The sequence below is a fragment of the Condylostylus longicornis genome, unplaced genomic scaffold (genome assembly GCF_029603195.1).
Source record: "Condylostylus longicornis isolate FDR11 unplaced genomic scaffold, ASM2960319v2 ptg000018l, whole genome shotgun sequence".
In the NCBI taxonomy this organism is placed as follows: Eukaryota; Metazoa; Arthropoda; class Insecta; order Diptera; family Dolichopodidae; genus Condylostylus; species Condylostylus longicornis.
Window position 1 is genome coordinate 8587660 of NW_026577987.1, and position 13291 is coordinate 8600950.

General features: G+C 26.5%; 2 non-coding genes across 2 annotated transcripts; both read right to left on the bottom strand.

Annotated features, from left to right (window-relative positions):
- Nucleotides 1–433: 433 nt before the first annotated feature.
- Nucleotides 434–505, bottom strand: Trnat-ugu (transfer RNA threonine (anticodon UGU)). Its single transcript has one exon. It is a non-coding gene; the product is annotated as a tRNA-Thr (tRNA).
- Nucleotides 506–1747: 1242 nt separating this feature from the next.
- On the bottom strand, nt 1748–1819 carry Trnat-ugu (transfer RNA threonine (anticodon UGU)). The gene has a single exon. It is a non-coding gene; the product is annotated as a tRNA-Thr (tRNA).
- Nucleotides 1820–13291: the final 11472 nt, after the last annotated feature.

The following is a 13291-nucleotide window of genomic DNA, read 5'->3' on the forward strand; positions in this document are numbered from 1 at the left end:
AGCAGTTTACGGAATCATATTTTTTAATGACACAAGTCTAAATAAACACACTTGTTATTAAAAAATGTTTTATTCTAGCAGATTAAATATTAGAATATTAAAATAAAATACTTGTGTAAATATGATAAAAATTTGAAAAAAAGCAGAACAAAAACAAAAAAACTCTGGTATTAACTTGAATGAAGTTTCTTAATGCTACACATCTGTTCTGCGGGTATTTCAGATACTTATTATGTACGTACATATGTATATGATAAATTATCTCAATTGAAAAAACAGAACTTTGAGTAAAATTAATTTGATTTCTTTTTATCTTTTTGGTGAATTATTGAAATAAATTATGCAATAATAACGTAAATTGTGGACTTAATAAAAATTCAAACAGTAAATTCAAAGTCTATAAAAATATTTCTTTGATAAATTGAAAAAAAAATGCCTCCTGTGAGGATTGAACTCACGACCCCAGGTTTACAAGACCTGTGCTCTACCACTGAGCTAAAGAGGCTATTTAAAAATAAATAGCAACCAAAGGTAAAAAAAAAATCATTAATTTATTTAATTACATAACAGAAAAAAAATATTCAATACAATAAAAGTCTTTCCAAACTAACAAAAAAATTAAATAATTTTTATACCCTGCACTTCGTGAAGGGTATATTAACTTTGGTATGGAGTTTGTAACTACTTGAAGGAGTCATCTGCGGTATGGACATATATATATATTCTTGCTCAGCGTAAAATTCTGCTTCGATTTAGACATGTCCGTCCGTCCGATCGCACGATAACTCAAAAACGAATAATGCAATCGACACCAAACTTTCACAAGTTTTTTCTTTTGTGCCAAGGACGAACCCTATTGTTATTGGACTAAGTTGGACAACAGGTTCAGGTACTTGCCTTACAACTCCAAAAGCTTATTTTACATATTTGGAAAAATAAAGTCAGATTCATGAAACTTGGCAGTCGGATGTCTAACTATAGGTCAGACATGTCCATGAAGTTTCTATAGAATGATTTCACAGGTTCGAGTAATTGCTGCACAATAACGAAAGGTGCAGGGTATAATTCAATCGACTGAAACGTTTTTACTTGTTTAATAATTATATTTGCAACTTTTTTTCCTATACGTTATAAATAATTCTTTAATACATTCAGCATCAATTATAGTTCGAAGTGTGTGCATCAAATTTACTAAATTTTTGCTGTTTTCGCGTTCCATTTTGTAACAATTCTTTTATACTAAAGTTCAAATACTGCTTCTTCAACAAATTCATGCAATTTCAATGGAATTTATTTTCGAAGATTTGCCGTTATATAACCAGAATGTAGTGAATATACTCGATTTGTACGCTGTTCATATAAAATCATTGTTCCTTTTATACGGAACAAAATTGGGTGAATGTAATTTGCCTTTTTGCCGTTGGTTTTCCTGAAAAATTTAGAAGTAAATAAGTATCTTGATTTATTATATTTTAATGATTCTCAATTTTGTAACCGAAAAAGTTGACATACAACCCCAAGCTCATAAATATCTACTACCTTCATGTAGTAGTTATTTATGAGCTTGCAAAAAATTTTTTGTATTCAACGCTGTGTTAAGTTTTCCTTCAAATATAAAGTTTTCTGTCTGAGCAAAAAATATTCTATTTACTCTTATAACTGAAAATATTACCTTATTCAAAATTAACCAATTTCTAATGATAAAAACATAGTTTATAAAAATCCTTCATCTATCAATGAAAAAAAATGCCTCCTGTGAGGATTGAACTCACGACCCCAGGTTTACAAGACCTGTGCTCTACCACTGAGCTAAAGAGGCGACTTGTAAATTTTAGATTTATTATTTTTATAATACGCAAACATATATTAGTTTTAAAATTGTTTCTACAACCAAAAAATGGTTACTTAATTTAGTGTTTCGGTTTTTAGTTTAAAATTTCCATTTTCTTCCAATATTGATTATTCTTAAGATCATTCTCACGAACTCTTTTGAAATTTATAAACTATGTATAATTTAAAAAAGATCTTTCGTTTAATAAACGTCAATAAACTTTTTATAAACGAGAATTCCTATGGAAAATATTTGTTCAAGAAATTTAAAAAAAAAGTGACTGATGCTTCTAAAATAATCAGAGACAAAAATAATATATACATAGTTCAAGGGGATTTCAAGTCTGGAAGAATTGTAAAAGTAGTGTGGGAATGTATATATCTCCAGAAATTACAAAATGAGAAAATAATAAAGTCAAAACTGGGTATAGAGCTTCGAAAGAGAACAAATTGTGTTACCAACAGTATTGATTAGCACTAAACTTATTATGTAAACTTAAACATTTTTTGGACCCTGGATTTATTTTTTTTATATTTATTGTTACATATAAAGTTTTTTGCTTTTCTTGTTTTTTTTACATCTTACACTGTTATCTAACTATGATATTATCATTTATAATATAAAGTTGCTCGTATTAAAGATGAAATGGGGTAACTATTATTTAAATAATTCTCAATACTTATATTCAAAGTTTATATTCAATACTTAGATTCAAAGACGATGTTGAAATTACAGCGAATTTGATTTTACTGCAGTAGATTATTTTCGCTACGTAGTTTGACTTGTAAAAGACGCGTCGATCAAAAGTTGAATTTTTGAAATTTAGAAATTACTGCTATAACATAAATTTAGTTATTTAAATTTTTAACAATTTTTAGCAGTTTTCCAAAAAAATTTTACCAAAACTTCTGCACCCTTGAATATAGAAAGCTGAAATAATATATACATAGATCTAGAAAGTTATTTCTATAGAAGAAAATTTTTACCTAGAAGTTAGACCTCCCAAAACCCTAAAAATGCCATTTTTTAACTATTTGTTGCAGTGAAACAATGAGCATTTTTCAAATTTTGCAAACGCAGAAAGACAGTGGCTTGCTTCCCTACCGCGGTATACTATAGATAAACTTCAAAAAAACAAAATGGCCGTTCAAATTTACCGTTATCTACAATCTGTTTTTTCCAAATTTTTGATGATGTTTTTCTTCTAGACCCCAGGTTTTAGGAGCCTGAAATTTTAGCAGCTTTTAGACACTAATAAATAGTTTATGCCGTTAGAAGAAATTTTTTTCCATCTCTACCCCCTCTATCGCCTCTTGAAATTTGCAAAATTTAAATTTTGGACGGTTTATATTTCCAAAAACACAAGCTTTTTCAAATTTCTATAAACGCAAAAAGCTAACGGTAAATTCCATGACGTTCAAAAATGTAATTATTTTTCTTCTTATTAATTTAAGCCCTCATTAAATTAATTTTTGCTTTATTTCAAAGACTGCATAAATCGTTCATCCTAAAAATATGCAAAAAATATGCAATCCTAGAAATAATTTCGTTTATGAATCAAAATAATTTTAATAGTGTGATAAGTATATGTACATAGAAAGCAGTATTTTCAATTGTTGAAAAGAAAAGTGCTACAATACAATCCATTGGTTTACCACTAATTTATCAATATTGCTATAATAATACCACTAATTTATCACTAATTACTATTCACTAATCTTTTCTAAATTAAAGAGTAACATATGGATAATTCAAATCGCCCAGACGCCCAATATTTGAAACAATAATTATTGTAAAACCCGAGTGATAAAAAATCTCAACAATACTGTTTTATCTTTACGCATTTACTCTATATTTTGATTGACACTTATATACGTAATATGAAGATAGTAACAAGTTTACGTGACATAACAATATCTACAGCGCTGGATTGTGCATTTTTTTTGACAAATTATGACTAATAATAACTTCTGTATGATTTTTCCATTTACTTTTGTGAAAACTTCGATTTTGATCCTTAAATCAAGATTTTTAAGACAAAAGAACAAAAAATGTTTTCTAAATAGAAAAATTGCAAAAAATTAAAGCACATTGCAGTGTTGCAGAATTATTACTAATAAATTACCATAAATTCCAACAGAAATATGCACTTGCAGCAAAAACAACAGATTTGAATGCGTCTCTTTTCAAATTCGAATTTCACATCATTAAATCAATTCGAATTTCACATCGAATGTCATTTCGTTTTCAAATTAATTTTGTCGCCAATAATTTTTCTGCATTTTTCACATCAAGTTTTTTAACAAAATCAATTTTTTATATAACAAGCTAAAAATTAAATTTATAATTTATATTCGTAATTTACATGCATATGTATGTATGTATAGCAATTATGTATTTCTCATTTGAATAAGACTCTCCATGAAACAATGATGGTACAATTTGAAGAATTATAATAATTGGATATTTAACATGAACATTAATATTAATAATGTTGAAAAGACTCAATTTTCATTATGAATTTCATTTTATATAAAAGTTTTAACAAAAGGTAGGAAAAGACTATTATAACAGTTTTTAGAAATTACAAAATTTTATTCAAATAAAACAAACCTGTAACTGTTTGTGCTCTCTTCTTTTTCCTCTTCTGCCCGCGAAGAGTTCACCATTCATAAGACTTGTAACTCAACCTCTTGTTACCACTATAATTTATGAATGAAAAATTTCAACGTTAACTTTACTGTTACTAATGTCTCATATGCTCATAATATCATATAGTATGTACTTATGTACTTACGTAGCTACAATTTTGTTTCATTTTTTATCTTACTGTTCCTAGTATGTTAATTTTTTATAATTAGTTTTCATTTTTTCTAAAATTTTTCTCTCAGCACAATAATGCCTTCCTCATTTTCTCATTTCATGAAATCATGAAATTTATTTTTGTTTTTTTCCTTGTTTTTTTTTTTTGTTTTGATAAATTAATTTTTAATTGTTCAGAATTTTTACATTCTTTTTTTATAAATTTTTCATTTTTAACCAAGTGCTTTGCAATTATTTGAATTTTGTTTGTCAACGAAAGCAACTAACAAATTATTAAAGACAATCTGGTTGGGAAAAATGAAGTTGTACTAAGATCCAAATTTATATTTCTGAAAATACGTAATATGTCAATCAAAAACTTAATGCTTTAATTACCTTCAAAATCTCGTTGAACATAAAAATATACTAATAAAAAAATTTGTTAAAAATGGCAAATATTTTTTGTAATTTAATAATTACCATGTCCAATTTGGTTTTTGAACTATCATTGTAAGAATTCAATTCAAAATCTTCATTTATCAATTCTTTTGAAACATGCCCGACAAAATTTCTTTACTCATAGAGGATTTTAAATATTCTTTAATTAGAAATTTCTATTAAACGTTGTATTTTAACTCAGGAAACTCAAATAAATTTTAGTTCTGTTTTTAAAAGCAATCATAAAATGAACAAGAATTAACAAGGTGAATCGCTTTCGAACCTTTGGGGTAAGAAGTATCAAAGCAACAGCTTAGATTTTGAAAAATTCAGTATACGATTGCAAGTATATAACAACTATTCATTGTAACTTCATCCAAAAAGTTAATAATTCTACCAAATTTGACATTTGATTTTCAAATTCTCCATTAGTCACTTTTGCGCGTCATAATCGAGAGGTAATGGCACATATCAATACTGGCTCCTATATATATAAATATACATAAGAATTTAAAAGATCAATGACCTGGAAAGTAATAACAATTAAAAGCAAGCATCATTTTAAAAAATTTTGTGGTATGAAGAAAATTACCGGAACACAACCTGCCATTACTATTATTTTAGCTGCAACTGCATATTTTAAATGATTTGGAAGTGGAACCTTCGTATTGTACTTACATATTATGTATGTGCATTATATGCAATCTCAATTACCTTGATAATTGTAGATCAACTTCAACTGTAGATAATTTCTCTCTTTTTTTTATTAATTATGTAATTTTCTTTTTCGTAAAATAAATGTTTTATTCAATTTTCGAAAGTTATCAAAATTCTGTTTTCCTCCTTATGAGATAAATGAAATTTAAGTTTTAATAACATAGGGCAAAAATTTAATTGCAAACCTATCTGTATTCGCTACATTTATATAATAATATACTTTCCTTACCATGATTCTATATATGAAGCTTAGAACAGTTAAAGTTTTATGTATAGGATCGAAATATTCTGTCTTTATTTTAGCTATTGTACTCCAGCTATCTTTTGTTTTCTTGCTTTTTCTATGATTTTTAATTCCTTTCAAACTGTATTTATAATTTGTTAATGAATTTTAATTAAGTTTTTTTTTTTAACTAATTTATCATATTCAAAACAATTATTCTTAATAAAAACTTTTGAATAAAATTTCATTATAATTAATTTGAATTCATTTTGAAAGTAATTGTATGTACAATATTTGCTATGTGTACTATTTTATTCAAAATTTTCAATTGTTTGAATTCATGAACGTTTTATAAATATTTTACTTCATAATCAAAATAAATAAAAAAAAAAACTAATCAAATTTTGGTTTTTAAAACAAAATGATTATTTCGTAAAACTAAAAATCATAGAGAGTATATATGTACATATGTACATGTAACTAATAATTATTCAATTATAACAAGACGGCATTGAAATCCTGCGGCATTGAAATTAATGAATAGCTTAAACACTGCCCTGGTAAGTACGTAGAGAACAACTCTCATTTTCAATTGAGGGGAAACATATGAATTATGTCGAAATTGAGCCGATTGAAACGTTTCGGAATAATTTTTTAATACGGTGGCCTTATACTTACCAGGGCACTACTCAATTATTATGAAAAAAAATAATTAGCTGTTCTGAGTAAGTGTTTATTCTACATCTGCTTTAGTATTTAAAAATAGCTACATAATTCTAAAACTCTAATTGTAAAATCAAAAGCTGTTAATATCAGCAAGAAACTTTACAGAACGTGCAAATCTTGCAGAGTTATCTTTAAGGAAAATATAGTATTTCACATATTCAGAATCGTGTTATTACTTGTCTAGTTTAGTTAGTTTTAATCGGTATATCTTGTTATACACAAGATCGATATATCGATTATACGCTTATTAGAAAAGTTTTATACGCTTAAATGTAGAATTTCCAAAAAAAGTAATATAGAATTGTGTGCTAGTTTTTTTACTACTCACCTTCTCGTCTGCTATTTCTCATTCAGTAAAATATCAAAATTGGTTTTTAAGAGTTAAATTTCATTGTACATTCCAGATTTAAAAAAGTTACAGCAAAATAAAATTTTGAAACAAGGTGCTTCTGTATAAACAGTCCGAATAATCAAATATATATGTATTAACAACGTACACACAAATTGCTTATATAAACGCTCAGTTATAGTTTTTATATGATTTTATATCACATCACAATATTAGGAATTGCTTGTTTGACGATTTTGAGTAAGAACCTATAATTTCCATGATAGTTTTCAGAATACGATTTTTACACACACTACACAATTTTCATGTGCCAATTCGTGCATGCTTTTTTCAAATGTTTTATGCATTTATGTATGTATATAAGCAGATTATAAATTTAATTAACCATAGTCTAAATACCGAAATAAGGTCAAATGAGAAAAAGTGGTATAAATATACTTAATATTATAAGAAGACATTTTGAAAACCATTAACAATAATAAAATTTGTCATAAGCATGCAAAATAATGAGGATTTTTTTTAAATAATTAACAGTATATTAAGAAATTTATTATTTATTTAATGTCCTTTCGAAATTATTATACCGTGAATTTTGTACATAATTAATCAACAAAACAATCTTTGAAATAGCCTCTACTATATCCGAAACGGTTTCAAAGCACTGTTTTACACTTTCATTTCAATCTATCCTTAATCTAATTCTTTTTTTTTGTGTTTTTTTTTTCGTTTGTCTGGCTATTGACTGCTATTCTACATAACCAATGTATTTTTTGAAATATATTGTGCCATATTGTACGACATACATATTTATAAATTATAATTTGAAAGAAAAATTGGAAAAGAAATGTAGACTTATAAGAAAATGAACGAAACAACAAAATAAAATAATAGAAGAAAAGAAATACCTATAAAGAAAACTTTTTATAAATGGTAGATTTGGCTGGTTTTAATTGTATATTTTAGGTTTTTGATCTCAACCATGTATGTATGTTTAAATACAGAACATAGAAACACGGCGTGAAATCCATATCTACATATCATGCATAGCCATATAAAACGACTGCATAAACAATTTTTGTGTTTCTTTTTTATGATAATAAGCCAAACAAAGAAGATAGAGCTATATGAGTATATATGTACATATGTATGTAGAGAAACAAAAAAAGAAATCAGAAAATAGTAAGCGCAAGTGCATATTAAACATCAACACAAATTAAGGGTTTTAGAGTGCGTAGGATTGAGCAATGGAAGGAAAAAAAGTATTCTTCATTATTTTATTTTTTATAGCACCTTACTGATGTTTAGTTCGAATCGAACCATTCCAATTTGTAGTAGTTCTACTTTTCAATCTTCTATTACAGATTCGTATGTCTAAAATTAATGTCGAGTGTCATGATGATCTTCTTATTATAATATTTATAATACAACAATCCCTTTTATTGTTTGGACCCTGCTGAATTTTAATATTCGCTTAATATGTTGGTGTTGTTTGAATTTTGTACACTTATTTGTTTTGTTGTTATCGTTGATTAAATGTTGAGGGAGACACAAAACAAAAAGTTGAATGGTTGAAAAAATATTTGTACACCCATTAGTTCATACGTACAGATGGGATTAGTAAATAATAGAATACACTTTGATAACATGATGAAATGATTTAAACAAAATTACCTCAATTTTTTTAAATCAAACCTTACATACTTACGTATTATAAAATATAATATATGCATGTATGTGTATGTACGCATGTTAATTAGTCTATTATTTATTTTTTTATTACTTTCTATAATTTTATGTTATTTTCGATCTTGTAGTAGTTTAAAAAACTGGTTTGTTATTTGTAAAGTATGTTAGGAAGAGGAAACTCAAAGTCGAAATAAAGAAAAACAAAAGTAAGTACGAAATATTTAAAGGAAATTATTTAATGAGCTCAGAACAGGATTGTCATTTCGGTTACTTTCTCCCAAAGCTAGTAACTCATTTGGTGTTTTCAAATGATGTGATGAATGATTGTGATGAAATCTTTGTGAGTTGTTGTGGGCATATATGTACTTTGAAATTGAGCTAAAGAAATTATTTATTCATTATAATACAAAAGACGAAAAATTTCCAACATTTTTCGCATGAGAACTAAATTTATTTGCAGTTTCGAAATAATGGGAATTTCCGATAATTTAAATATGCAAAATAAGCTCAAAAATCTTTTTTTGTATCGTTACAGATCTAAAGTAACTAACTGGTTTTTTTTTCCAAATTCAAAATATTTTTGCAGTATTTCGAAAAAAAATATTTAAAAATGTTCTAGAAATTGCTCTAGAAATCTTTAAAAATGTTCTAAAAATGTGCTTCTCTTTAAGTAGAGTTTGAATTAATCCAACATGCTAAATATTAAGATCAAAACTGGAACTGAATTTTCGAAAATCCCCAACAACTATTTGTATTACACGAAAAATTGGTTATGTTATCAGCACGTACGGAATTAAATTGAAAACACTTTTGTTTCGCTAGCTTGAAACCAAGAAGAGAGCAAAAATAATTTATTGAAATACAAATATAATTCAATTGATTTGTTTTTATGCCGAAATAAAGATTACACATTTATCAAATAGAAATCAATCAATTAAAAGCTGACCTACTGGTACCACTTTATATGCCGTATTTACGAGTCCAGTATTAAGTCGAGTGAATCAACTCTCCTTTATCAGCAAAGCAAAAATTTCTATGTATATAATTTTTTTTTCTTAGAAATGCCTTCTCTAGTTGTTATTAGCTTACTATACCAATATAAGCTCGTATTGGTGGGTATATTATCAAACCGTGAAATTAAACTTAAAATAATTCCATCTATTTTCGTGACTTTTTCTGCAATGACCTAAATTTCCATGAGGAATTTTTAGAGAGTTGGTCACCAATAGTCAGTACTATTGGTGTTTAAACAAAGAAGTAAAAAATCGGGTTTCTAGTTCCCAAGGAATTGTTTCTTTTAAAATTAAATAGTTTTCGTTTATTTCGATAATCTTGTCCCCGAGCAACTTTTCTACTAATTAAGTTTCAAGGAATAAGTGTATCACCAGATAAATAACTACACGTAGGAACATTATCTATATAATTTTTCAATAGTTTGCACGAATAAATTCCAGCTTAACATGCAAATATTAAAATCCCTTCGAAACTGAGACAATAATTTATAAAGGATTTTGAATATTTTTACCATAAGGAACATGAAAAGTCTAAATTTATGGCTTATGGTACAAAGAATTTAAAATTAATTTATTCTGAAATAAATTAAAATTTGTTTTAGCTAAAAAGATCCTACAAGCTCTTAACAATTAAAATGAAATATATTAAAAACGCTTAAACTAGTTTCAGATCATTTTAATAACAAAATTAAAATACTTTTATTAATACTGCATATTGATATTTTTAATTTCAGGTGAGTTTTCTTCTATTTTTTGATGGCACTGTTCCCCCTTTTAGATCCAAGGTAAATATGCATTGAAAATAAATTGTTGGATATCAAATGTGAACACAATTACCGATGCATTTATGATCATTATTATCATAAAATACACTTATAAAATATTTGTACCATAATCGGACTTACAAGTGTTAAGTCAACACAGTGAAACATTTTAAAAAAACTAAAGAAAACTTGAACCAAATTAAAGTATACATAATATATGAAAAATGGAACGGTTGCCTACTTAGTTCCTATTATATAACATAAATTTCTCATTTTATTTAATATAAGACTCAGTTACAATATTATTTTAAGTAATCCAGGTTACATATTGATATATGTATGTAAAAAGTATAATTGTTTCCTTTTTACATATTTACAAGTACATTTATAACGATTGATCTTGCAGAGAATCTCATATGTTGTAGATTCTGAAAGCACCTTTGTTTTGGTTTTGAAATTAGTAGAAACTTTTAGAATCCATATAAAAGAAAATAATATTTAAAAAAATTTAATCACCATTCTTCCACATTTCCCTTTAAAAATTTTAGTCTTTAGCTTGTATTTTTTATAGCTTACAAATATTTCATTCAATGGCTAATTAATTTAGTAAAGGCACAAAAGTATTCTTTTCGATATAGAATGACCATAACCTTTTTGCTTCTAGACCATTTTTATATAGATAGACCATTACCTTTTTGCTTTTATCAAATTTCGCAGAAGTATAACACTTTTCGATACCTGGAAAACAGTCAACATTTGAAATATGTTCATCCAAGTGACCATGCAGTAGTGAAGTTGCTCTTAAGATAAGCGAAAAGTTGATTTTAGGTAAAATTTAATTTGAAAGGCGGTCTGACATTTTTTTTTAAATTTGCATTTTCGCGGATTTACAGATCTCTGAACAGATACGAAGGAGTGTTACGAAAAAAAGTTTCTTAAGAAAATCATTGTTCTGCCTTCCCTGAAATCTAATTGAATACACAATCTGATTTTTTCATCTCCAAGTTTTATAAAAAGATGGGCAGACAAACAGACAGTGTAAAATTAATAGCATATTTATTCTAAATTTTTTTTAAAAGGAAAAATTTAAATAAAAAATTCTTAATGTATTAGATTTATTGATTATGTAATCCCATCTATTTTAATGCAACGGGTACAGAATTTTCAAAAGATTCAAAAGGATTTACGGCTATGCGCCATCTTTTGTTAATGTTGCATAACCATGTTATTGAATCGAAAACTTTCATTCATTTATAACTTTCGATTTAATTTTTTGATTGAAAAATTTTTCAACTCATTTTCAATTCTCTCTTCTTTATGTTGACTACATCAATTAATTCATTTGCAATTTTCGTTAAAAACAAATTTTCTTTTTTCTTTTCACAAAAATTGGTTAAAATAAAACCAATATTTTATAAATTGTAGAGGGCGTACTGGAATTTTCATAAAACTTTCTTTTCATTATTTTTATATTTTGTGTGTTTATTAGTACAGACTTAGTCTCTAACACAACAGTGCAGTCGTGAATTTTTATGTTTTCTACTTTCGTTTTCGAGTTTTATCTAAAAAAAAAGTTGCAAATACTTGTACTCATACGTACAAGTACAAAACATACAATAGTATTTATTTATTTTTTTGGTCTGAATGCCCTCCACTTACTTACTAGTGAGCATCAATAATATTGAAAAGAAACTTTTATTACAAGACTCTTCCGTACATTCATTTCATTCATTTGGTATATTACGGTGGTCTAATAAAAACGTTTTTGTTCAAGGATGTTATTTTTGTTTTGTTCTTTTTTTTTCATTTTGTACTCTTTTATGTCCAGAATTGTGAATTTGTCTAGAAAGTTTGTTAGTTTTTCCACTGATTAATGATCGATGATGGGTTTTACCTCCTTTATGCCATAGTTTTTTTTTCGAATATTGGTTTTTCTCGATATTTTGTGTATTAATTTGTGTTTCTCTATTAATAGTGGGTTAGACGAGTATAATAAAAACCAAGAAAAGTTTTCTATTTTTTAAATGTTTTTTTTTTGTTTTTGTTTTATACGTATATTTGGTTTTTGCTCTTTAAGTTTAATGCGGCCATACTCTTTAATAAGATTTGCACATACAGTTACATTTTAATGTACACACATTCTGTGTATTAGGAACGAAATTACATAGGTTCTTCCGATATCAAATGTTTATATGTACATAGTGTATGTTAGCCCGTTATTTATATGGGATTTGGTTTTTGAGTTTTTTTCCAATAGTTACAAAATATTTTGTTTTCTATTTTTCCAAATGGTTCAATAATTTTCGATTAAAAGTTATTCTGCAATTGCCTTTTTTTTCTCCTATATATTTTTCCTAAAACTTTGTATTCTTATAATTGGATATTTCTAATATAACATATATTATCTGTACGTATGAATATGCATTTGAAATACAACGGAACAAACGGGAGCAGATTAAAATCGTGAAAGAATTAAGCTTTTTAATTTTGTGTTTGAAATTCTCTTCGTCTACAGTAATATTTTTTTTTAGAGTAGCCGTTCGATCTCGTATTTTCAGTAAGAATTTTTTTATTGTTTGTAAAGAAAATCTAAAATTTATGAAAACCCCTGTTTGTTTTATTATCCTTTAACTACATTTTTCAACAACCAAACATTTTCTGTCCACTTTTAAACTATTCGCTCCACAATAATTGTTTTTGGAATTTTTTCTAAATTTCTCTTTAGATTTTAATAAATAGTTT